This window comes from Lactuca sativa, chromosome 5 (assembly GCF_002870075.4).
Source record: "Lactuca sativa cultivar Salinas chromosome 5, Lsat_Salinas_v11, whole genome shotgun sequence".
Classification (NCBI taxonomy): Eukaryota; Viridiplantae; Streptophyta; class Magnoliopsida; order Asterales; family Asteraceae; genus Lactuca; species Lactuca sativa.
The window spans coordinates 167,620,579-167,644,889 of record NC_056627.2 but is presented as its reverse complement, the minus strand read 5'-3'; positions in this window follow the sequence as shown (position 1 = coordinate 167,644,889).

Genomic DNA, 24,311 nt, shown 5'->3' with positions numbered 1-24,311 from the left:
ATGAAGAAGTTATGAATTTTTAACGGATTTACCAGTCTCGGTCTGTTAAAAATAATAATATAAAAAATAAATTCAAAATTAGCCGAAAAAGTCTAAATAAAAGTTGTAGATTATATTCCCGCCTACGCGTGCATATAAAGAACGTCAAAAACAGAGTTTGTATGCGAAAGTTATGAGTTTCGGAAGAATTTGGCTCAAAATCCGAGAAATTCGGATAAACTCGCATGAATAGTACTTGCCACGTCACCCCTCTCCCGGACCGCGCCCCGTGTCCGACGTCGTAACTTGTTTGGGAGCAGCATCCGACGCGTGTCGCAGCTTCGTCCGAGCCTCACAACGCCTGTCGCGTGTTCGAGCTTGCACCCTCCACCTGGCCTCCTCGCATGTGCAACGTCTGGCGTCCGAATCGAGATCTTGTTGCCGTGTGGCCTTCGCATCTGCTGACTCCCCTAGCCTCAGATCCGACCCTCTCAATTTTTCCCTATAAATAGGAGGGCTGCGAGCCTTCCCAGGTATTTTTGGGATTTTGCCCTTTTTCACCCCTAATTCCATATTTTAGCTATTTTGACATCCCCCAAAGCCCCGTTATCAATTTTAGCACCCGAAACACATCCCGAAGTGCCCAAAGACCCCGAGAAATTTATCTTTTTGGTTTGAAGCCCAACCTTCGTAGAGCTCGGTTTTCAATAAATCTCCCCGTTTTTATTAAAGAAAACTATTATTAAGAACGAAGTACTGCTCAAATTACTATTTTAACCCCTGGTTAACTCATGGTGAGTTCAATATATAGGAACAATTGTATGTTATGTGTTATATGTGCTATGTGCTTTTCAGTGTTATTATTTCGGGTTATTTCCCCATGTTATTTTTATTCGCTATTTTTATAGTAAAAGTAATACCTTTAACCATGTGATCAGTGAAATGACTTAGATTCACATCGGTACTGGTACGTAGCCCCTGGCCATGTAGAGCATGTCTCCATAAGCGAATGACTTCTATTCTATGACATTCGCAAATGGTTACACAGGTCTATAAGCCTGAAATCTACCAAGATGTTGATCAGAAATTGTATGTCTTCTGTGCCATTTGGGTCGAAGCTTTATTGATGCATATCAAGTACATAAATTGTTATGTCTCATTGATCGTATATCTTTGAATCAAGTCATTGATTGATATGGAAAGCTTAACACATGATCCACATATGCCTTTGTTGTTCCTTGTTTCTCTTTGCTTCTGCCATATTGAAGTATATATAGGGCATAACGTTATATTGTATCTATTATTGAACTTACTAAGCGTCACCGCTTACCCCTATCAATGTTTAACAACTGCAGGAGATAAGCAATCAGTATGATCGTATACTGTTGGAAGGTTTAGAATAGTTATAATATTACTTTTGTATTTTGTATTCCCGTATGTATAAAACTATAGTATCCTGGGAGGTTAGGTAATACATAACACTTTGTAATAGTCGGTTTGTATCCAATCTTTGTAATCAAACTATCAATGTAAAATATTATTTTATGAATATGCATGTAGCATGTTTTGGAGTAACAACTGTTGTTAAATTTTAAAAGCATTATGGGTCTTTCAATCATGGAATCAGAGCAGTAGTTTAAGTGAACTAAATTCCATGGATTGGTATTTAGACTTAAACTATTGGAAGTTCAATATATGAACTGATTCATTGTAATTATATGGATACAAATCTTAGGAAAGACTTAAGTGAAGTATTAGGTTATAATAAATCCTAATATTCTAAAATACTATGTTACTCCTAAATTTCAGAGCGATGGTTGAACAAGTAAGTAGCCATACCCCTGAGGTGGGTAGAGGTCCTCAACCTGAGGAAGTAAATACTCTAGTATCTCCTTGTGAGGAGAGACTCTTGGGTAAACTTACCGGTGTTATTTGACAGACTCTTGAAGAACACAAAAAGAATGGTGATAAAGGAAAAGAGAAAGCCATTGGAGAATCTTCAAAATGGGAGGTGAAGCGTCCCTCGTTCAAAGATTTCAAGAGTAGTGGTGCTACGGAGTTTTCTAGTGTCCTTAATCCCATAGTTGTTCTAACTTGGATTTAGAACACCGAGAAAGTATTTCGTGTCTCTCATGTGGATAATGAAGACAAGGCTATTTATGCTTCTGTAATGCTCATCGGAGAAGCCTTGATCTGGTGGGAAGCAACATATGAAGCTCTCAACGGGTATGACCAGGAGAATTTATCCTGGGAGTTGTTCAAAATTCGTCTGCTAGAGAAGTATTGTTCTCTAGATATGAGGAGGAGATTGGAGAAGGAATTCCTTGAGCTTAAACAATGAGGAATGACTGTGAATGAGTATGAAACTTAGTTTAATCAAAAAGCACAGTTTGCTACAAAGTATATTCCAACTGAAGATGAGAAAATCCAGTTATTCTTAGAGGGACCACGACATGAAATCCATGATTTGTAGCCAATCGGGATGTTCTATCGTTTAATAAAGCTGTTGAGTATGCTCGAAGGCGTGAGCATGACTTAGAGATACGCGGTGCCACTCTTACTGTTCCAAAGCATCCACGTACTGAAAGAATTGCTCTTTTTTCCACTATTCCACCAGCTCAATATCTTCGAACTGATCCTATCAAGCAAGCACAGTCTCAGAGTGCTTTTCGTGGCCGCGACAGGTCACAATCTTTTTCTATTCAATCGCCTTCATGTCGCGTTTGTGGAAGGAATCATCCGAGTCAATGCAAAATAGACAAGGAATCCATTGTCTGTTATGGATGTGGAGAAACTGGTCATATAAATCCAGCTTGCCAAAGGAAGGATGTGACTTGCTAAACATGTGGTATTATTGGCCACAAGAAGCGTTTCTATCCTACTCTTACCAACCAAGTGACGGGAAGTAAAGCTTCCGTTCAACAACCAAAGAATACTCTAGCCAAAAGGGAGGAGGTACCAAAAGCTAAGGGTCGTGCATTCTAGATTACCATAAAGGAGGCAGGCGAGGTCCCGAATGTTGTGACGGGTACATTTCTTGTCAACTCTAGACCTGCTCACATCTTATTTGATTTTGGTGCCTCAGACTCTTTGGTGTCTTCTGAATTTGCGCATTCTTTTCAAACTACTTGCTATGCACTCGCGCAACCATTTCACATAGATACTGCAGGAAGTATATCACTACTTGCTGATAAATCTATAGGGATTGTGCCATATAAATAGAAGGCTATAATTTTCTTGCTAACCTAATCCCTATCTCCTTGCCTAACTTTGATATTATTCTCGGCATGGATTGGTTGTCAAAGAACCATGCAGAGCTCTTGTGTTATAAAAAGATGGTACACATTCCTATTGAAAGGGAAAATCCTATCTATGTTTACGGTGAACAAAGAATCTTAAAAATAATCCTTTCCCTCAAAGCTCGTAAATTTATATCGAAGGGGTGCCCTATCTATCTGGCCTATACAGTTGATATCTTAAGAGAGGAGAATAAAACTGTAAATGATATTCCCATTGTTAATGAATATCCTGATGTTTTCCCTGATGATTTGCCTGGACTTCCTCCGGACAGGCAAGTAGAATTCCGAATCGACCTTGTGCCTGGTGATGCTCTGATTGCAAAGACTCCTTATCGTCTTGTGCCAGCTGAAATGAAGGAAATGATGATCCAACTGTAGGAATTACTTGACAAAGGATTAATTCGACCGAGTACCTCTCCCTGGGGTGCTCCGATATTGTTTGTCAGGAAGAAGGATGGATCAATGCGGATGTGCACTGATTATCATGAGCTAAATAAGGTGACTATCAAGAACAAGTACCCACTACCTCACATCGATGATTTGTTCGATCAACTTCAGGGTGTTAGCAATTTCTCAAAGATTGATTTAAGATCTGGCTATCATCAGTTGAAAGTACAAGAACAGGATGTACCGAAGACTGCTTTCCGTACTCGTTATGGACATTTTGAATTCCTTGTCATGCCATTCGGCTTGACAAATGCTCCTAGTGTATTCATGGATATGATGAATCGAGTATGTTGTCCGATGCTCGATAAATCTGTCATTGTATTCATTGACGATATTCTATTCTATTCCAAGTCTAAAGCTGATCATGTTGTTCATATTCGTGAAATCCTAGAACTTCTTCGAAAGGAGAAACTATATGCTAAATTCTTGAAATTTGAATTTTGGCTTCGACAAATTCAATTTCTCGGCCATGTTATTTCTGGTGGCGGTGTATCTGTAGATCCTACCAAAATCGAAGCCATTAAAAATTGGGAAGCGCCTCGTAATGCTTCTGAAATTCGTAGTTTCTTGGGTCTTGCGGGATATTACCGGCGATTTATTAAATACTTTTCTTGTATATCTATACCTCTCACAACTCTTACACAAAAGGAAGCAAATTTCGAATGGGGTGAAGCCCAAGAAAAAGCTTTCTCAACTTTAAAAGATTTTTTGACTCATGCTCCAATCTTATCACTCCCTGAAGGTGATAATGATTTCTCCGTGTATAGCGATGCTTTTGGGGTTAGGACTCGGTTGTGTGCTGATGCAACGTGGTAAACTGATAGCCTATACCTCAAGACAACTGAAAGATTATGAAAAGAATTATCCCACCCTTGATCTCGAACTCGCTGCCATGGTATTTGCCCTAAATCTTTGGAGGCATTATCTTTTTGGTATAAAATGCCAACTATTTACCGACCACAAGAGTCTCAAGTATATATTCAGTCAGCAAACTCTGAATATGAGACAACAACGAGCCATGGAGCTGATCAAATTTTATGATTATGAAATCCAATACCATCCTGGAAAGGCCAATGTTGTTGCTGATGCACTTGGCAGGAAGGTTTATCGTAATAGTATGTGTTATACTGTTACTCACACTACAGTGAAGTTCACTATCCTAGATGAACTAGAGAAATGGCAATTCGAGGCCTTAAAGTCAGAAAATGTGAAGAAAGAAGGGATGGTACATTATGCTGATCTTTTACTTGATGATCCACGAGGATTAAAGGTATTCAAGAATCGGCTATGGATTCCAAAGATTGGTTGATTAAGACAGAAGATTTTAGATGAAGCTCATAAGTCTAAGTTGTCATTACATCCTGGTACAAGTAAAATCTACTATGATGTAAGAGTTGATTATTGGTGGCCTAGATTAAAGAGAGACATTGGAAGATATGTGCATGAATGTTTGATATGGTTACAAGTCAAAACAGAGCACCAAAAGCCTTACGGAACCCCAGAAAGTCTAAGTGTTCCTGTATGGAAATGGGAAGAACTGTCCATGGATTTTATTACCAAATTGCCAAAGACTGCTAGACAGCATGATAGCATTTGGGTAATTGTCGACCGCCTGACTAGGAGTGCACATTTTCTCGCCATGCATGAAACGGCTCCAATGGAGAAATACGCACAAGTATACTTGGATGAAATTGTTGCAAGACATGGTGTGCCGCTAAAGATCATTTCCGATCGTGATACTCGCTTCACTTCTCACTTTTGGGCAAGTATGCAATATGAATTAGGATCTTGAGTTGCTCTTAGAACAGCTTATCATCCCTAAACAGATGGACGGACGGAGAGAACAATCCAAACAGTAGAAGATGTGCTTCGTGCATGTGTATTGGAGTTCGGTGGTAACTGGGATAAGTATTTACCGCTTGTCAAATTTTCATATAATAACAATTACCACACTTCAATCAAAAAGCCACTGTATGAAGCATTGTATGGTCATAGATGTCGTACTCCATTATGTTGGCGTGAAGTAGGACAGAAAATCCTTGGAGGCCCTGAAATGATTCAAGACACTACTAACAAGATTCAAATTGTACGGGAAAGAATGAAACCGGCCTAGGATCGACAAAAGTCCTATACGGAAAAAAGGAGGCGACCAATAGAATTCCAGGTGGGTGATTTCGTAATGTTTAAGGTATCCCCATGGAAAGGTCTTATGTGATTTGGAAAGAAAGGAAAACTAAGTCCTAGATTTCTTGGTCCTTTCAAAATCATCGTGAGGATTGGTAAACAAGCATACCGCTTAGAATTTCCTGAAGATTTGGCAGGTATTCATAATGTCTTTCATGTGATTTATCTGCACAAATGCTCGAGCATCTATGATGAGACAGTTCCATTATTCGAGGTGAAATTGGATAATAAGTTAAGATATGTACAAGAGCCTGAGGAGATCGTGAATGAAAGAACAACTAATCTACGTAATAAAGAAGTAGAGTGAGATAAAAGCAAAATATCCCCATTTGTTTTAATCACTGTAATTATGGGGACGAAATCCTCAAAAGGAGGAGGTATTTGTAACATACACGTTCAGTTATCATGTATTGTAAATTATAAAAGTGAATAATATTATGACATATTATGTGAATTTGAATGTTGAGTTCTAATAGATGTTTTTTACTAGAAATGAAGTAAAACAATGCTTAGAATCATTCAGAAAGTATTGGAAGTCTTATGAGATTCCAATCAAATGCCAAATAGTTAAATTTAGCGAAAATATAAAATTTGAAATAAGTAAAATTTTATTATTTAAAGTTGTAAAGAATCTCGTTAGAAAAGTTTAGGCGAAAACCTCGTCGAAATCTGAGTTATAAAGAAGAAGTTATGACCAATCGAAGATCCGCGATAAAACCGTCAAACACTATGTCACGTAAAAAGTGAATTTTCTATAAACTACTTTTTAGCCTTAGTGATCTAAATGAAAGTTGTAGAACTCATTAAAATAATAAACTTTCATATAGAGAGTTTTTAAATCTGACTTCATATGAGGAAGTTATGATTTTTCTAAGTTTCGGAATAGCAGTAGACAGCTAAAAACTCGAAATAAAGATCAAGTGATATTTAGCCGACACAACCTAAACGAGAATCGAAGTTCTTGTCAATAGTAGTAAAACGGTAAAAAGTCTGACAAAAACGGATGTCGGATGAAGAAGTTATGAATTTTTAACGGATTTACCAGTCCCAGTCTGTTAAAATTAATAATATTAAAAATAAATACAAAATTAGCCGACGAAGTCAAAAAAAAAAAGTTGTAGATTATAGTCCCGCCTACACGTTCATATAAAGAACGTCAAAAACGGAGTTTGTATGCGAAATTTATGAATTTCGGAAGAATTTGGCTCAAAATCCGAGAATTTCGGATAAACTCACATGAATAGTACTTGCCACGTCACCCCTCTCCCAGATCGCGCCGCGTTTCCGACGTCGTAACTTGTTCGGGAGCAGCAGCCGACGCGTGTCGCAGCTTCGTCCGAGCCTCACAGCGCCTGTCGCGTGTCCGAGCTCACACCCTCCACCTGGCCTCCTCGCATGCGCGACGTCTGGCGTCCGAACCGAGATCCTGCTGCCGCGTGGCCTTTGCATATGCTGACTCCCCTAGCCTCAGATCCGACCCTCTCAAATTTTCCTTATAAATAGGAGGGTTGCGAGCCTTCCCGAGTATTTTTGGGATTTTGCCCTTTTTCACCCCTAATTATATATTTTAGCTATTTTGACATCCCCGAAGCCCCGATATCAATTTTAGAAACCGAAACACGTCCCGATGTGCCTGAAGACCCCGAGAAATTTATCTTTTTGGTTTGAAGCCCAACCTTCGCAGAGCCCGGTTTTCAATAAATCTCCCGGTTTTTATTAAAGAAAGCTATTATTAAGAACGAAGTACTGCTCAAATTACTATTTTAACCCCCGGTTAATTCACGGTGAGTTTAATATATAGGAACAATTGTATGTTATGTGTTATATGTGCTATGTGCTTTCCAGTGTTATTATTTCGGGTTATTTTCCTGTGTTATTTTTATTCGCTATTTTTATAGCAAAAGTAATACCTTTGACCATGTGATCAGTGAAAGGACTTAGATTCACATCGGTACTGGTACGTAGCCTCTGGTCATGTAGGGCATGTCTCCATAACAGAATGACTTCTATTCTATGACATTGGCAAATGGTTACATAGGGCTATAAGCCTGAAATCTACCAAGATGTTAATCAGAAATCGTATGTCTTTTGTGCCATTTCGGCCGAAGCTTTATTGATGTATATCAAGTATGGAAATTGTTATGTCTCATTGATCGTATATCTTTGAATCAAGTCATTGATTGATATGGAAAGCTTAACACATGATTCATATATGCCTTTGTTATTCCTTGTTTCTCTTTGCTTCTGCCATATTGAAGTATATATATGGCATAATGTTATATTGTATCTATTATTGAACTTACTAAGCGTCACCGCTTACCCCTATCAATGTTTAACAATTGCAGGAGATAAGCAATCAGTATGATCGTATAGTGTTGGAAGGTTTAGAATAGTTGTAATATTACTTTTGTATTTTGTACTCCCGTATGTATAAAACTATAGTATCCTAGGACATTATGTAATATATAACACTTTGTAATAGTCGGTTTTAATCCAATCATTGTAATCAAACTATCAACGTAAAATATTATTTTATGAATATGCATGTAGCATGTTTTGGAGTAATAACTGTTGTTAAATTCTGAAAGCATGATACTTTTAACGAGGATATGGTTTTCCTTATCATACCTATTCGGCTAATGACCCTCCACCAATCAAGGAAGCGGTGGGTGACAATGGACACCTATTAAATGGTCATTTTATAGGCCATAACCTTATACCCCCCTTATAGATCAGCTTCGTGAATGAGGCCTACTAACGGTAAGACTAGCATTTTAAGTTATACATATATAATATTAGACTTTTAATGTTATATATATATATATATATATATATATATATATATATATATATATATATATACTATAAGGGTATATTTTACACTTTTAAAATACTATGTGGTCAAATTTAATAAATTAAACTTTTAATTTAATTAAATGTAAACCAAATGATTATAGTTTATTAACTCTCTTTTAATTATACTTTTAATCAATTTAATAAAACCATAAGGGGTAATTTAAACTTTTTCAAAAATTAGGGTTTTAGAATTTATAATTTAAAAATTAAACTTTTAATCAAAATTTTAAATTCCAAAAATTGAGGACAAGTTTTGAAACTTTTTAAAATATTAGGGTTTAGAATTTAAATATTTCAAAATTAAACTTTCAATCAAAAATTTAAATTCCAAAACTTGAGGGCAAGTTTTGAAACTTTTCAAAACATTATCAAGAACATTCTAAATTAAATTACAAATACTAACAATTAAACAATTAATTGGTGATTATCTAAATATAACCTAATTCAATTTCTTGCAAGATAATTTATCAAATAATTCAAATAAATCAAGTTTTTCACATAAGGCAATGATTATCTAATTAATTTGACAATTATCTTCTATTTTGGCAAGGATAATCAATACAAACATACAAAATTGAATTTTAAGTGTTAAAAACATTTTGGTAACTTTCCCAAGCCAAAACAGCAAAAAATCCCGAACATTCCTTTGCCTGACCCTTGGACTTGCCGACTTAGGGACTGGACTCGCCGAGTTCATCAACTGACTCGCCGATTCAGTCAGGCAGAGGACTAAAAACTTCGATTTTCAGGTAACGAACGATTCAATAAGCATCAAATACATTATACAAACAGCCTAGAATCTGGTACCACTGATGCGTTTTGAGCACTACATCATTCCTATGGTGTATATGCAAACCCTAAAGCTTTGGATCTAGTTTGTCTATTGAACATTCAATAATCATCTAAAGCCATAAACCCTAGATCTAGCATACAATAATGGAATTAACATATAAATAAGGGTTTAGATCTTACCTCGATTGTTATGTAGCAATAACAATCACAATTCCTCCTAGTAATTGGCTTCTGAAAGCTTAGTGTCACAAATGTCACACTTCTAATGGCTCACAAACACCAAGAGCAAGAGGATGACTTAGGAGAAGAGAAGGAGGCACCAAAAAACATCCAAGAAACCTAAAGATTGCTTAGCCACGTTTTTGGTGCCATAGGGGTCCTTATATATGCTATTAGGGTTTTGAACTACGAAACCCTAGTTTGATTGCTTAGGCCCTAAGCAGCCCATGGACTCCTCCTTTGAGGCCTTGGACGAATTCTTATGGGTTTCCCCATAGATTTCGTCCACTCCATCCTCTATGGAGTCCATTAGCTCAATATTCAACTATCACACAATTGACAGTTCTAGCCCCTTTATTTAATTAATGTCTTTTAGCCACAGAATTAATTTCCTAATTAATTCTTGACTAATATTAATTAAACAATATGATTTATCTTTTAATATATTATTCATATAATATATTAATAAATCATATATTGTAACTATGAAATTTTCAAAACAAAATTTTCATCTTTCAACAACCAAAATTTTCATATAATAAACATTCTCCAAAGTATTCCACAATGGTTATCAATTCAAAACATATCCCAATATCAAAATCAAATCTTCTCTCTGTGTGTACGGGTCATGTCGGTGCCTTTCCACGGTCCTCGCTAGTACCTGAAACACGTAACACAACAACTGTAAGCATAAATGCTTAGTGAGTTTGCCAAAATACCATATACCACACATACGCCTTTCCAGGCCATACTCTATGGGATCTTCCAATCCAGTTGTCTCAGGGGACTTCCACCCGGATCCTGGTAGACCTTCCGGTCCTACCCGTATCGACCTTCCGGTCCTTACCATACATATCAGACATAGCACATACATATCACATAACCACATATAACACATATATCATTTCATACAAGACCTTCCGGTCACACATAAGTACCCTTCCAGGTATAGTATAGTCAGAAGACTCACCTCGGATATCTCAGATAGTATCTCGCTCGCGTATACACTGATCTAGCCTCAGCCTAAAACATAACAATCATCTCAATTAATATCAGCTCTCCTGCCTAGACTACACTCCCATATGTCCTCTAAGAAGGCTAAAAGACCATTTTACCCTTCCAACAGTCCACTAGTCTAAATGTTGACCAAACCCTAAAAGTCAACAAAGTCAATGGTCAAACTTTGTCCAGACTCATTGAGTGCACCACTGTGACTCGGCCAGTCCATGCGTGTCCTTCATAATCCTGGCGCTTACTTGACTTACTGAGTCAATCCCCCACTCTTCAACTCATCACTGATCGTGAATCGCGGGAGAACCCGTCCCAACTCGTCGAGTCCGGCTCTTGACTCGGCGATTTCAGTCATGAACTCAAGTCCCCTAAATCCCCTCTGACTCACCAAGTCATTCCCTAAACTCAACGAGTCATCAACTTTGTGATCCTCGGGGAAACCCGCTCCTACTCGTCGAGTCTGTTCCTGGATTCGGCGAGTTCATACCGTGCTCAAACTCAAGAGACTTCCTGAGGTCAGATCTGTTCCTCTAACCCTTAGATCTAACCTCCCCTAGCTCAATAATCACGTAAAGTCTCTATCTTGATGCACATGCAACGTCTATATGACCATATATGATGATTTAGCCCCAAATACTTCAACCCAAGGTCCTAACCTTCATTGCTCTTCATAAAGCTTGATGAGTAAGCCTCCCTAGACCTCTATGGATCCAGATCCAAAGCCTCCTCACCATAAGGGACTATTTGGACATCAATTCAACCCAACAAAGGACATAAGAAACCCTAAATTCATATATATATATATATATATATATATCATAAATCAGAAGATGAATCGAAATGGTACCTCAAATGTGATGATCTTAGCTTCAAATCCACAGAAAAGCAACCTTCTTTGCTTCCTCTTGGCTAGGACCTCCTTCTTCTTTCTAAACAATACCACAAAGGTCAAGAATGGTTTCCTTTCTCTCTCAATACGTTCAATCACTCTAGGGTTTCTCTCTATGAACTGGTAGCCGTAAATGAAGGCCATAAGGGCCTTTAAATAGGTCTCAAACCCGAGAAATTAGGGTTTCTATCGTCAGCTCTGACTCGGCGAGTCGCTCCCCAGACTCGTTGAGTCCCCACATTAACCATGTCATCCAGTCGTGACCAGACTCGACAAGTCTAAGCACCAACTCGTCGAGTAACCTTACATAATTAAAGAAATACAACATAAATCAATATACCTGAAAAACTAGATGTTACATATATATTCTCTTTCTCCATAAATCATCCTATCAAGTTGCTTTGGTGAAGGCAACCCAAAAGGACCATGCTCGCAATCGGGTCAAGTACATACCAAAATAGTTATGGGCTTAGACACTAATCCAACAGTTATCTCAAGTTGGGATCCTCCCCATAAAATTTTCTAAGGTTTATAACATTGACATGTTATCTCGAATTGGGATTTACCTAGTAATTTGCTAAAGTTTGTAACGCTGACGTGTTATCTCAGATTGGGATTTTCCCCTAAGATTTTCTAATAGTTATGACACCAACGTGTTGTTTAAACTTGGGATGTTCCCCAAAAAATATTCAAGACTTGCAATATTACCATGTTCCAAAAACAGGATTATTCTTAGTTGTTTTCCAAGTCAGAATTATTTCCAAGTGATTCCTAAGGAGGGATCCTCCATAAAGTTCACTAAGTTATGGGTAATCAAGAATCCTACCTGATAAACTTCTAGAGCAAGGATCCTTCCATACGGAAGCTTCCGGACCATACAAAACTAAGGGAATCATAACTACAAATTTCTCCAAAGTCAAAGGATATCCATGTTCTATCTATCCTTTAACATTATTCTTCAAATGGTTTATTATTCGAAAAAAGGGATCTTGATTATTTCAAGATCCCAATTTGATGACTAACCGTTTCAGGCTAATCTGATCAAGAAAAGTTTGAACTTTTTAGGATTCTGACTATGTAAGGATCCTCATAAATCCTACAATTATATCACGCAAGTCAAACATGCAAACAAGCAGTATGAAACAACCATACATAAACAAAGAAGTGGTACATTGATTCCATAAAAAAACAAACATTGTTGTATACAAAATCATGCAAAATATTCTTATCTAACAGGCCTAGACCGTAGCTTGGTCATCATCGCCTGAGCTCTTCTTCTCCTTATTTTCCTTTGTATGTTGCCCCTCGGGATCCTTGTTGGTCTTAACAAATTTTCCCTTTAATTTAGCGAGGGTTGTGCGCAACCCATCCAAATTCCAGGATCCTGCGTTGGTAACATCTTCATCTAGTTTGATCTTGGCCTCCAAATAACCATGATTGCGCTAGCTTTCACTTCGGCGATCACCTCTACCATCTTTGGATCATGATCCTCCTCTTTCTTGGACTTCTCCTTGCTCAGGATTTCCACTCGTCTCAGGAGATCCTCATTGGTCACCTTCCACATTTTTTCTTGTTCTCTTAAAGCTTTTTCAGCCCAGATCCTCAAGACTATACATACATAATAAAAGACTTGGAGTAAGAGTTAAATCAGAAAGAGTGAAAGGCAAAGCATAAGAAACAAAAGAAACACTAAAACCTATAGCTTGAGTTGGTGCTACAACTCTTTGAGTAGAGTCATGATGTGCCACGTGGATTAATGATCTACTCGACGAGTCCGAGAGCCACCTCGCCGAGCAGACGCTGTGAAGAGAAACCCTAAATCCCCGGGTTTGGGACCTATTTAAGGGCACTTATAACCTCATTTGCGGCTCATCAGCTATTTTCCTTCCCTGAGAGAAACCCTAATCGCTTTTGAGCTTATGGAGTGAGTGTGTGAGCTAATAGTTGGTATTTTAGTGCATTATTGGAAGAGAAGAGAAGGATTTAAAGCAAGGAGCAAGATGAGGCTGCTAGATCGGTAGTTTTTCATCCAAGAGCTTCTGTAAATGGTATAATGTCCGTACCTTTCTCACTAGTTTGGATAGATCTCATATTATGGAAGTTAGGGCTTCTTTTGGGACTTTGAGTCTTGTATGCACATATAGAGATTTTGACATTCAGATTTGGACCTTATGAGCTCCCTAGAGTCCAAAGATCCCTGCTTTATGCAACCTTATGGAGCCTTGATTGAAAAACCAATAGTAGAGCATGCTTTTGGAATTTCTAGCCCTAAGTGTCATGCATGAACGTAAAGCTTGTGGCTTTCCGTGGTAAAAAGCCTTGAGAGCTTAGATCTAGAGTGTGAGAGGGTTTCCTGCCTTGAAATCGTCTGATTAAGTCTTGATTCTGAATGGACTCACCGAGTCAAAGAGCCTACTCGACGAGTCAGTTAGGGCCTGTCCCGATGTAATGGCCATGCTATAGCTCGGCGAGTTAGGGGTTAACTCCATGAGTTGGACCTTCACAAAGACTTCTGAGGGATGAGTGGACTCGACGAGTCACATGGGTGCACTCGGCGAGTCAGGTCAAACTTGGACTGTTGACTTGAGTTGACTTCTGTTGACTTTAGGGTTTGGTCAACATGAGTAATAGGGACCAGGGAGTGGTAAAATGGTCTTTTACCTATTCCAAGAGTTTGAGAGAGAGAGAGAGAGAGCAACCTTTGGAGTATTTGGGTACGAATAGAGTATTAATTAGAGATGATTATCCTATGTAATAGGCGGAGGCTACTTCGAGGTTTCCGAGCACGAGACTTTTACTTACCAGCTTGCGTGGTGAGTCTCCTCACTATACTTACCATGAGTGGTATCCTTGTATGACTGAGATATCTTATGTGCTTATCTGTGTATTATGATACTTGCATTCTATCTGTGTGGTTTATGCTTATTGTTATGAACATATTGAATTAGGGTCGGAGGGTCCACCCAATTTGTGGGACCGGAGGGGAACACATTGACCGGAGGGTCGTATTGAGTTAGCCTCGAGTGGATATTGTGATGTGTATGGTATTTAGGGGAACTCACTAAGCTTTGTACTTACAGTAATTTGTATTATTCGTTTCAGGTACTTCTAAGGATCACGGGAAGGCGTCGGCCCGATTATACAAACCAACGTTTGAGTTATGATTTAGAGGATCCAGGAGTTTTAAAAATATGAACAGTTTTATATGAGATTTTATGGTTTGACATTGTGACATTTTATGTTTTATTAATGAAGACAAATGTGTTTTATTAAATTGAAAATTTTGGTTGAAATTTCATGTCGTTACAAGTTGGTATTAGAGCCTTGGTTTAAGGGATTCGGATGCACCTTCGGGTATGTTTGGACTCAAACTGAGTATTTGAGAAGAATATTCAAAAGAAAAGAATTTTTCCAAAAACGAGAAAGAGTTTTAAGAGAAAACAAGTTGAAGCGGTGTGTACAATCAACCAGAGCCCGAACGGTGATTTCCCAAAATACCCTTACTTTTGTGTTATAAGATGTTTATGAGATATTATATTAGAATTTCATGTCAGAGGGTAGGATAGGTATTTCATATTCTAGGGCTAGAGTGGCCTGATTTGTGAAGCCTTAGCCTAGGGAATGCTTTTGATCAGTGTTATCTGTTATTTGTTTGAGTTTGTGCTGATTTTTGAGTTAGGGGATAATCTAGGAAGACATACTTAGATGAGCTTAATAGGGATCTTATAAAAGAGTAGTGTGTGATTTGTGAGATATAGAGTATTGGTGAATTAGAATCCTAGGAGGAGGACTTGGGATGACTACAGGTGGGTTGTGGAAGGTAGTATTGAGCCCTTACTACTAAAAGCACCCGATCTGTATGCAATCCAAGTAAGAGTCCTTAGGATGCTAAGGAGTAAGCAGGGTTGAGTAGTCGAGTATGAGTATGCTCAAGCGAGTCTTTGATGATTTTGTGTTGTGTTTCAGATACATCATGGTAGGTACACGCCACACCCCAGATAGCAGTGGAGTTAGCGATGATGAGATTCGCAGGATGATTCACGATAAGGTGGCCGCAGCCATACGAGAGGCTATTCTGGAGATGATTGAGTCTATTAAGACCACTCTGATCGAGACGTTTGACGAGCGATATGCTGCATTTTCTGAGGCGGCTACTGCTACAACCACCACAGCTGTCGTTGCTGCCAGGCCATAGGGAGTGACTCGTTGCTGTACCGGGAGTTCAGCAACACGAAGCACCAGAGTTTGATGGCACTCAGGATCCGATTGCCGTGATGAGATGGATTTCTGATATAGAGGGGTGTTTCTACACTTGTTCATGCCCAGAGCATTTGAGGGTACGGTTTGCGTTGAACCAGCTTCATTGGGGAGCGAAGGACTGGTGGAAGTATGTGACGACCAGTTTTACTCCAGCAGAGCACGCTACAGTGACTTGGGAGAGGTTCTATGTGATGTTTTGAGATGAGTATGATCCCCCGGTGGAGAGGGAACGGTTAGCCCAAGAGTTTCTGTTTCTAAAGCAGAAGACAGGGTCGGTGACTGAGATTACACGGATGTTTCACGAGAGGGCACTATTCTGTCTTGAGCATGTGTTGATGGAGCAGGCGCACATGATCCGGTATTTGAGCATTCTGAGGAGGGATATTCAAGTGTTTGTGGCGAACTCATCTTATCGGACATTTGCTGAACTTCAGGAAAATGCCAGGAGGAAGGAGATCGAGCTGGAGACTTAGGCTAAGGAGGGATCAGAGGCCGGCACAGTCGCAACCGGCAGCGAAGCGGGCTAAGCCCACTGATTCGGGGACTGGGGGCCAGAAGGGCCGCACTTGTAAAAAGTGCGGCAAGAGTCACGAGGGATCGTGTCGACCAGGGATTTACAACAAGTGTGGCAAGGAGTGGCATATGGCGAAGGATTGCCCCAAGGTGTTTGCAGTTTGCTTCCACTACAACCAAACCGGCTACCGGAAGGCCGAGTGCCCCCAGCTTCATCAGGGATCTGCAGTTACTGCTTTGCGTGCTTTTGAGAGCCAGCCGGTGAAGGCCGAGGTTCCGAGGATTAGTGGTAGAGCTTTTCAGCTGACAGCAGTGGAGGTCCGCGTAACACCTAATGTCGTGGCTAGTACGTATCTTTCCCCTTCTATTTAATTATTTTGAGACTTTTTGTGCTTATTTTGTGTTCCATATAGGTACATTTCTTATGAATTTTGTACCTACTTTAGTATTATTTGACTCGGGTGTGAGTCGATCCTTCGTGTCTTTAGCTTTTAGTCATCCCATCAATATCCAACATGAGGCATTGAGTCAACCTTTTGAGGGTTTCTTTAACTGAAGAGCATGCGGTTTTTACTACTAATGTGTATCGGGGGTGTGTATTGGAGATCTTTGGTGTCGGGTTTCTGATTGGCCTAGTACCAATTGCAATGGGGGATGTTTGTGTCATCGTGGGCATGGATTAGTTGAGTCATTTTGGAGCCGTGATCGACTGCGAGCGGCAGTTGGTGACTATACGAGATCCTAGTGGGGGAGTGCTTACAGTGTATGGCGAGGGTACCAGATCTGGGTCATCTTTTTGCTCTGCTACCAAGGCGAGGCAGAGTCTTCAGTAGGGTTGTATGGGTTTCCTAGCATATGTGACGGATACACGGGTTCCTACCGAGAGACCGAGCTCTATCGCCGAGGTTCCGATAGTGAGTGAGTTTCCTAATGTTTTTCCCGATGAGATACCGGGTGTGCCTCCCGAGAGGCAAGTGGAGTTCCAGATTGATTTGGTTCCGGGAGTGGCGCCTATCACCAAGGCACCCTGTCGCCTTACGCCGCCAGAGATGCAGGAGTTATCCTCTCAGCTCCAGGAGCTGCTGGAGAAGGGATTTATTAGACCAAGTAGCTTTACATGGGGAGCGCCAATCCTTTTTGTCAAGAAAAAGGATGGTTCACACCGGATATGCATTGATTACCGAGAATTGAACAAGCTGACGGTCAAGAACCGTTATCCACTTCCGAGGATCGACGATTTGTTCGATCAGTTGCAGGGGGCATCTTGGTTTTCCAAGATCAATTTGAGGTCGGGATATCATCAGATGAGAGTCCGTGAGGAGGATATCTAGAAGATGGCCTTTAGGACTCATTATGGGCACTATGAGTTCGAGGTGATGCCTTTTGGGCTCACCAACGCACCGACAACATTCATGGATATCATGAACCGGATGTGCAGGCCCATGTTGGATCGTTCGGTGATCGTGTTCATCGACGATATCCTGGTGTATTCAGGATCTAGAGAGCAGCATGAGGAGCATTTGAGAGAGATTCTTGGGGTCTTAAGATCGGAAAGACAGTATGCCAAATTTTCTAAGTGTGAATTCTGGTTACAAGAGGTCCAGTTCTTGGAGCACCTCGTTAATCAGAATGGGATATTGGTCGACCCGGCCAAGATCGAGACAGTTATGCGATGGTAGGTGTTGAGATCCCCATCCGAGAACACGAGTTTTCTGGGATTGGCCGGCTACTATCGGAGATTTATTAGAGATTTCTCCAAGATTTTCGTTCCCCTCACCAAGTTGACCTGAAAGGGTGTCACTTTTATTTGGGGTCCCGAGCAGTAGGCCTTATTTGAGACACTTTGCCAAAAATTATGCAAAGCCCTGGTGTTAGCCCTTCCAGAGAGAGTGGAGGACTTTGTGGTATACTGCGATGCATCTATATCAGGGATGGGCACGGTGCTGATGCAGAGGGGGCATGTGATAGCATACGTGTCGAGGCAGTTGAAGCCTCATGAGATGATGTATCCCACCCATGATCCAGAGCTGGGGGCAGTGGTGTTCGCCCTCAAGATCTGGCGTCATTATCTGTACGAAGTTCGGTGTACCATATTTACGGACCACAAAAGCCTGAAGTATCTCATGGATCAGGCCAACCTAAACATGATACAGAGGAGATGGTTGGATGTGGTGAAAGACTATGACTGCGAGATCCTGTATCATCCAGGCAATGCTAATGTGGTAGCCGATGCCCTGAGCCGTAGAGCTAAGAGTGCTCCGATCCGTGATATGTGTATGAGGATGATGGTGATGACTCCAGCCTCAGATACCATTCGAGAGGCCCAGGTGGAGGCCGTGAGACCGGAGAATCGCAAGAGGGAGCGGGTGATTGGGCAGTTGTATGAGTTTGTGACGTAGTTATGACCTTCCGAGGGAGGATTTGGGTTCCCTATACAGGTGGAGCTCGGCATATACTGATGGAGGAGGCACATAAGTCGAGATTCTCAATCCATCCTGGGGCCACTAAGATGTATTTGGACCTGAAGAGGGATTATTGGTGGCCTTGTATGAAGAGGGATGTAGCTTGGGTAGTTAAGAGGTGCTTGACTTGCCTTCAGGTTAAGGCAAAGCACCAGCGTCCACATGGTCCATTGCAGCGTCTGGAGATTCCCCAGTGGAAGTGAGAACATATTTCTATGGACTTTATCTCCAAGTTACCAAGGACTGCGCGTGGAGTTGATGTAATTTGGGTGATTGTGGACCAGATGACGAAGAACGCTCATTTCCTTGCTATCAGTGAGAGTTCTTCTGTAGAAAGATTGGTTGAAATCTACATGAGGGAGGTGGTAGCTCGGCATGGAGTGCCGACCTAGATAGTGTCAGATTGAGATGTGCGTTTTACTTCCAGGCTCTGGAAGAAATTTCATGAGGAGTTGGGTACCCGATTACATTTTAGTACTACTTACCATCTGTAGACACACGGACAGAACGAGCGGACAATTCAGACGCTTGAGGACATGTTGCGTGCATGTGTTATGGATTTCAGAGGAATTTGGGACAATTATTTGCCCTTGGCTGAGTTCTCCTACAACAACTGTTATCATTCTAGTATTGGTATGCCTCCCTTTAAACTTCTTTATGGGAGAAAATGTCGGACTCCCATTTGTTGGGGAGAGGTAGGGTAGCGAGTGATGGGTGGCACTGAGATAGTGTTGAAGACAACTGAGTAGATTCAGCAGGTCAAACAGAGGTTACTGATGGCCCAGAGTCGCCAGAAGAGTTATGCAGACAGGCGACGATCCAAGCTGGAGTTCCAGGTCAGAGATCTTATACTCCTAAAGGTATCCTCTTGGAAAGGGGAGATCTGATTCAGGAAACAGGGCAAGCTGAGGCCCCGATACATTGGTCCTTTCAGAGTCACCGCTAGAATGGGTAAGGTAGCTTAACAGATGGAGTTACCTGCAGAGTTGAGTCAGATCCATAACACCTTCCACGTGTCTCAGCTGAGGAAGTGTGTAGCCGATAAGACAGCAGTGGTGCCATTAGAGGACATTCAGGTGGATGCGAGCCTAAACTATGTTGAGAGGCCGATTGCGATCGTGGATCAAAAGGTGAAGGTTCTGAGGAACAAAGAGGTGCCCCTGGTTCAGGTCCAGTGGCAATATCGGAAAGGGTCTGAGCTGACTTGGGAGACGGAATCCGAGATGCGGGAGCAGTACCCAAAGTTATTTCCAGAGCATGACTTTGAGGGCGAAGTCTGATTCTAGTGGGGGAGAATTGTAACATCCAGATTTCCAGGTATATTTTTATTTATGATTTTGGAAGGACTATTGGGCAACTCGATGAGTTGGTGCTATAACTCGTCGAGTACGGTCGTGATGTGCCACATGGATTAATGAACTACTCGATGAGTCCGAGAGCTGACTCGCCGAGTAGACTCTATGAAGAGAAACCTTAAATCCCCAGGTTTAGGACCTATTTAAGGTCACTTATAGCTTCATTTGAGGCTCATCAGCTGTTTACCTTCCCTGAGAGAAACCCTAATCGCTTTTGAGCTTATAGAGTGAGTGTGTGAGCTAATAGTTGGTATTTTGGTGCATCATTGGAAGAGAAGAGAAGGATTTTAAGCAAGGAGCAAGAGGAGGTTGCTAGATCGGTAGTTTTTCATCCAAGAGCTTCTGTAAAAGGTATAACGTTCGTACCTTTCTCACTAGTTTGGATAGATCTCATATTATGGAAGTTAGGGCTTCTTTTGGGACTTTAAGTGTTGTATTCACATATAGAGATTTGGACATTTAGATCTGGACCTTGTTAGGTCCCTAGAGTCCAAAGATCCCTGCTTTATGCAACCTTATGCAGCGTTGAGTGAAAAATCAATAGTAGAGCATGCTTTTGGCATTTCTAGCACTAAGTGCCATGCATGAAAATAAAGCTTGTGGCTTTACGTGGTAAAAAAATCCTTGAGAGCTTATATCTAGAGTATGAGAGGGTTTCCTGCCTTGAAATCGTCTGATTAAGTCTTGAGTCTGAATGGACTCGTCGGGTCAAAGAGCCGACTCGACGAGTCAGTTAGGATTTATCCCGATGTAATGGCCATGCTATATCTCGGTGGGTTAGGGGTTAACTTGATGAGCTGGACCTTCACGAAGACTTCTGAGGGATGAGTGGACTCGACGAGTCACATGGGTGCACTCGGCGAGTAAGGTCAAACTTGGACTGTTGACTTGAGTTGACTTCTGTTAACTTTAGGGTTTGGTCAACATGAGTAATAAGGACCAGGAAAGGGTAAAACGGTCTCTTACCCATTCCAAGAGTTTGACAGATAGAGAGAGAGAGAGAGAGAGAGAGCAACCTTAGGAGTATTTGGGTACAAATAGAGTATTAATTAGAGATGATTATCCTATGTAATAGGTGGAGGCTAGTTCGAGGTTTCCGAGCATGGGACTTTTACTTACTAGCTTGCAAGGTGAGTCTCCTCACTATACTTACCATGAGTGGTATCCTTGTATGACTGAGATATCTTATTTGCTTATCTGTGTATTGTTGTAACGATTGTCTTCCGGGGTAAAAATTTATTCAAATTCTCAAATTTTATTTTGGGCTATTATAGAGTTGTATTTTGGTTTGCGCCTCTTTGTTTTGGGCCGAGAAATAGGGTGCCCATAAGCCTTACGCGGGGCGTAACCTGTTGTACGTCGGGCGTAATGCTTAAATGAAACGTGGGGGAAGAGGAGCGTTCGCGCAGCGTACCATATGGTATGCCCATCATACACGGCCAGATGGAAACCCTAATTTTAGGGGTTTAAGGCTATATAAACCCCATTATAGCCTCCTTCCCTGTTTTTCCCATCTGTCTCCCCACCCTCAAGAAAACCCTAATTCGTTCTTATCCTCTCTTGTGTGTGAAGAAGCTTTTGGTGAGTGTTTTAGTGAAGATAAGTAGTGAAGAAGGAAGAGAAGAAGTTGGAGAATGTGACAACCCGAAATTTCCATTGTACGAACATCATCTATTCAATAGAAGCTAGTTCAGTTTCAGTGATTTTCAAGCTTTTCCGAACAAGTTTGTGTACATTAGGGTTTATGTTTTAGATGATATCAGGAGAGTGGATGCTTCTGGTCTTGTGAAATTTGGTCATTTCAGGTTTCATACTGTTACAGTACAACATCAGGAATAAAAATATTTTCTGCCAAAATATTCCAGGACTATAAATAGTTTCTGAATGAAATTAATTCATTATTTACAATTCCAAATAGAGAAAAGCCATATTCTCTCTAATGGATCTTCGGGTTTTCATCCCAGATTGTGAGTCTACTTTTCTATATGTGATTCAATACTTGTTAGGTGTTTATTAACATCAATTGCATGTCTAGATATCAAGATCCGGGAGTTTACCGCCCAAGAACGTTCTTGGGGAGTAAACTCCAAAATGGAACATTATGACTTCCTAGTCCCGATTCCTTGTTAGACAACTTGTTTAGGAGTTAGGATATGATCTTTATAGGCCAAAAAGCATCCCAGAAACACAAGTTCTAGGAGTTTACGGCCAAGGAACTCCCTTGGGCCGTAAACCCCTTTTCAAGGGCTTAAATGCCCTAAAACTTTCCCCAAATGCTTAAGGACTTTAACTACTAGTACTTGTGCTTGTTTAGAACATCAAAAGCCCATAAAAACCATAAGTTTCTAGGAGTTTATGGCCAAGAACCCTTCTTGGGCCGTAAACCCCTTTTTGTGGGACAAAAATCATTCCAAGCACACCTAAGGCCTTTAGACAATTTACCTTGCACCCTTGGGACTAGAATGGAGAGTAGAACACATCTAAACCACTCCTTGAAAGGAGTTTACGGCCAAGGAACATGACTTGGGCCGTAAACTCCAAGTGAAGGCACCAAAGTGTGCCTCTTGCCCCCATTAGCCTTAGATAAATTCATGGAAGCAATCCTTGATGTTTAAGAGCCTCAAAACAATTAAATTCCAAGAGTTTACGGCCGTAAACTCTAGGATGAAGGACCTTAGGCCGTAAACTCCCTTATAGAGTGTTCTAAAGCCTTAAACTACTTCATGTGTTATTCCAACAAAGCTAGGAGTGTTCTAGGATCAAGATAGCACCACAAAACACCCAAAAACACCATTTGAGGAGTTCACGGCCATAAACCTATGAGTTTACGGCCGTAAACTCCAAGGTGTGGGGTTTGTTGGGTGGTGAACTCCTATACAAGGCCCTTTGATGTTTCAAACCCTTTTGCCTTGTCCCGTAGCAACTTAGATGCAACCATTTGGACCTTAAACACTCATAAAAGTGTTTAAATGTTTCCTATGTGTATTAACTTATTTATTTAAGTTATTATATGTCTAATTAGTTATACATATATGCTTATTATATGATAACTAGGCTCGTACATGTAAACCAGTCTCCGTTTGCCATCTAGCACGGTGTCCGACACTGCAATTCGGACGACTCACCGCAAGTGAGTTCATACCCCTTGAATCAACCTTTGAAATGATTTTAAGTGTTTTAAATACTTTATGGGGGGGGGGGGAATACAAGTCAAATACTTATAAGTTATTGCTTCAATCACATGTGATTGTGTTTAATCACATGTGATTAATAACTAGGAAAACAACGATTTTCACCACTGTTCAAACTGCTTTTCAAACTGTTTTACTATTGAAATGTTTTACAAACTGTTTTACTATCCAAACTTACTTATAGACTGTGATTCAATCAAATGCTTTTTATACTTAAACTGCTTTATCAACTTATGCTTTCAAAATGATTCATGCTTTCAAAATGCTTTATAGATCGACATCAAGTCGATCTCCTCTTGAAATCATATTTATGCTTCAAATGTTTTACGAAAACTTATTTATGCTTTTATATATCCAATTGCATGCCCATATAGGTATAGATATATAAATAATGTTCAAAGGGCTTAGGAAGGCCATCCGCCCTATTTCCTTTTCCTCGATTTGGATGTGGTCTGGTGGGATTTCGGGTGACCATCCGAAGGTCGTTTCCATATTACTTATATATAATATATACATGTATAGACATAAAAGTACTTCCGTATTCATACTCATCAGTACATCATTAGCTGGTTACCATCGGGGTAACGCAGGATCAATATATATACAGATATACTAGAAACAATACATATACAGAAATACTAGAAACAGTACATATACAAAAATACTAGAAACAATACATATACAGAAATACTAGAAACAATACATATACAGATACACGAGAAACAATACATATACAGATATACGAGAAACAATACATATACATAAATACGTAATAATTGTGATCCACTGTATTAGGCATGCCTTAAATGTCATGGCCTGAGTTGTAGCCAGAATTCTCTTGGAGGGAGAGCGTG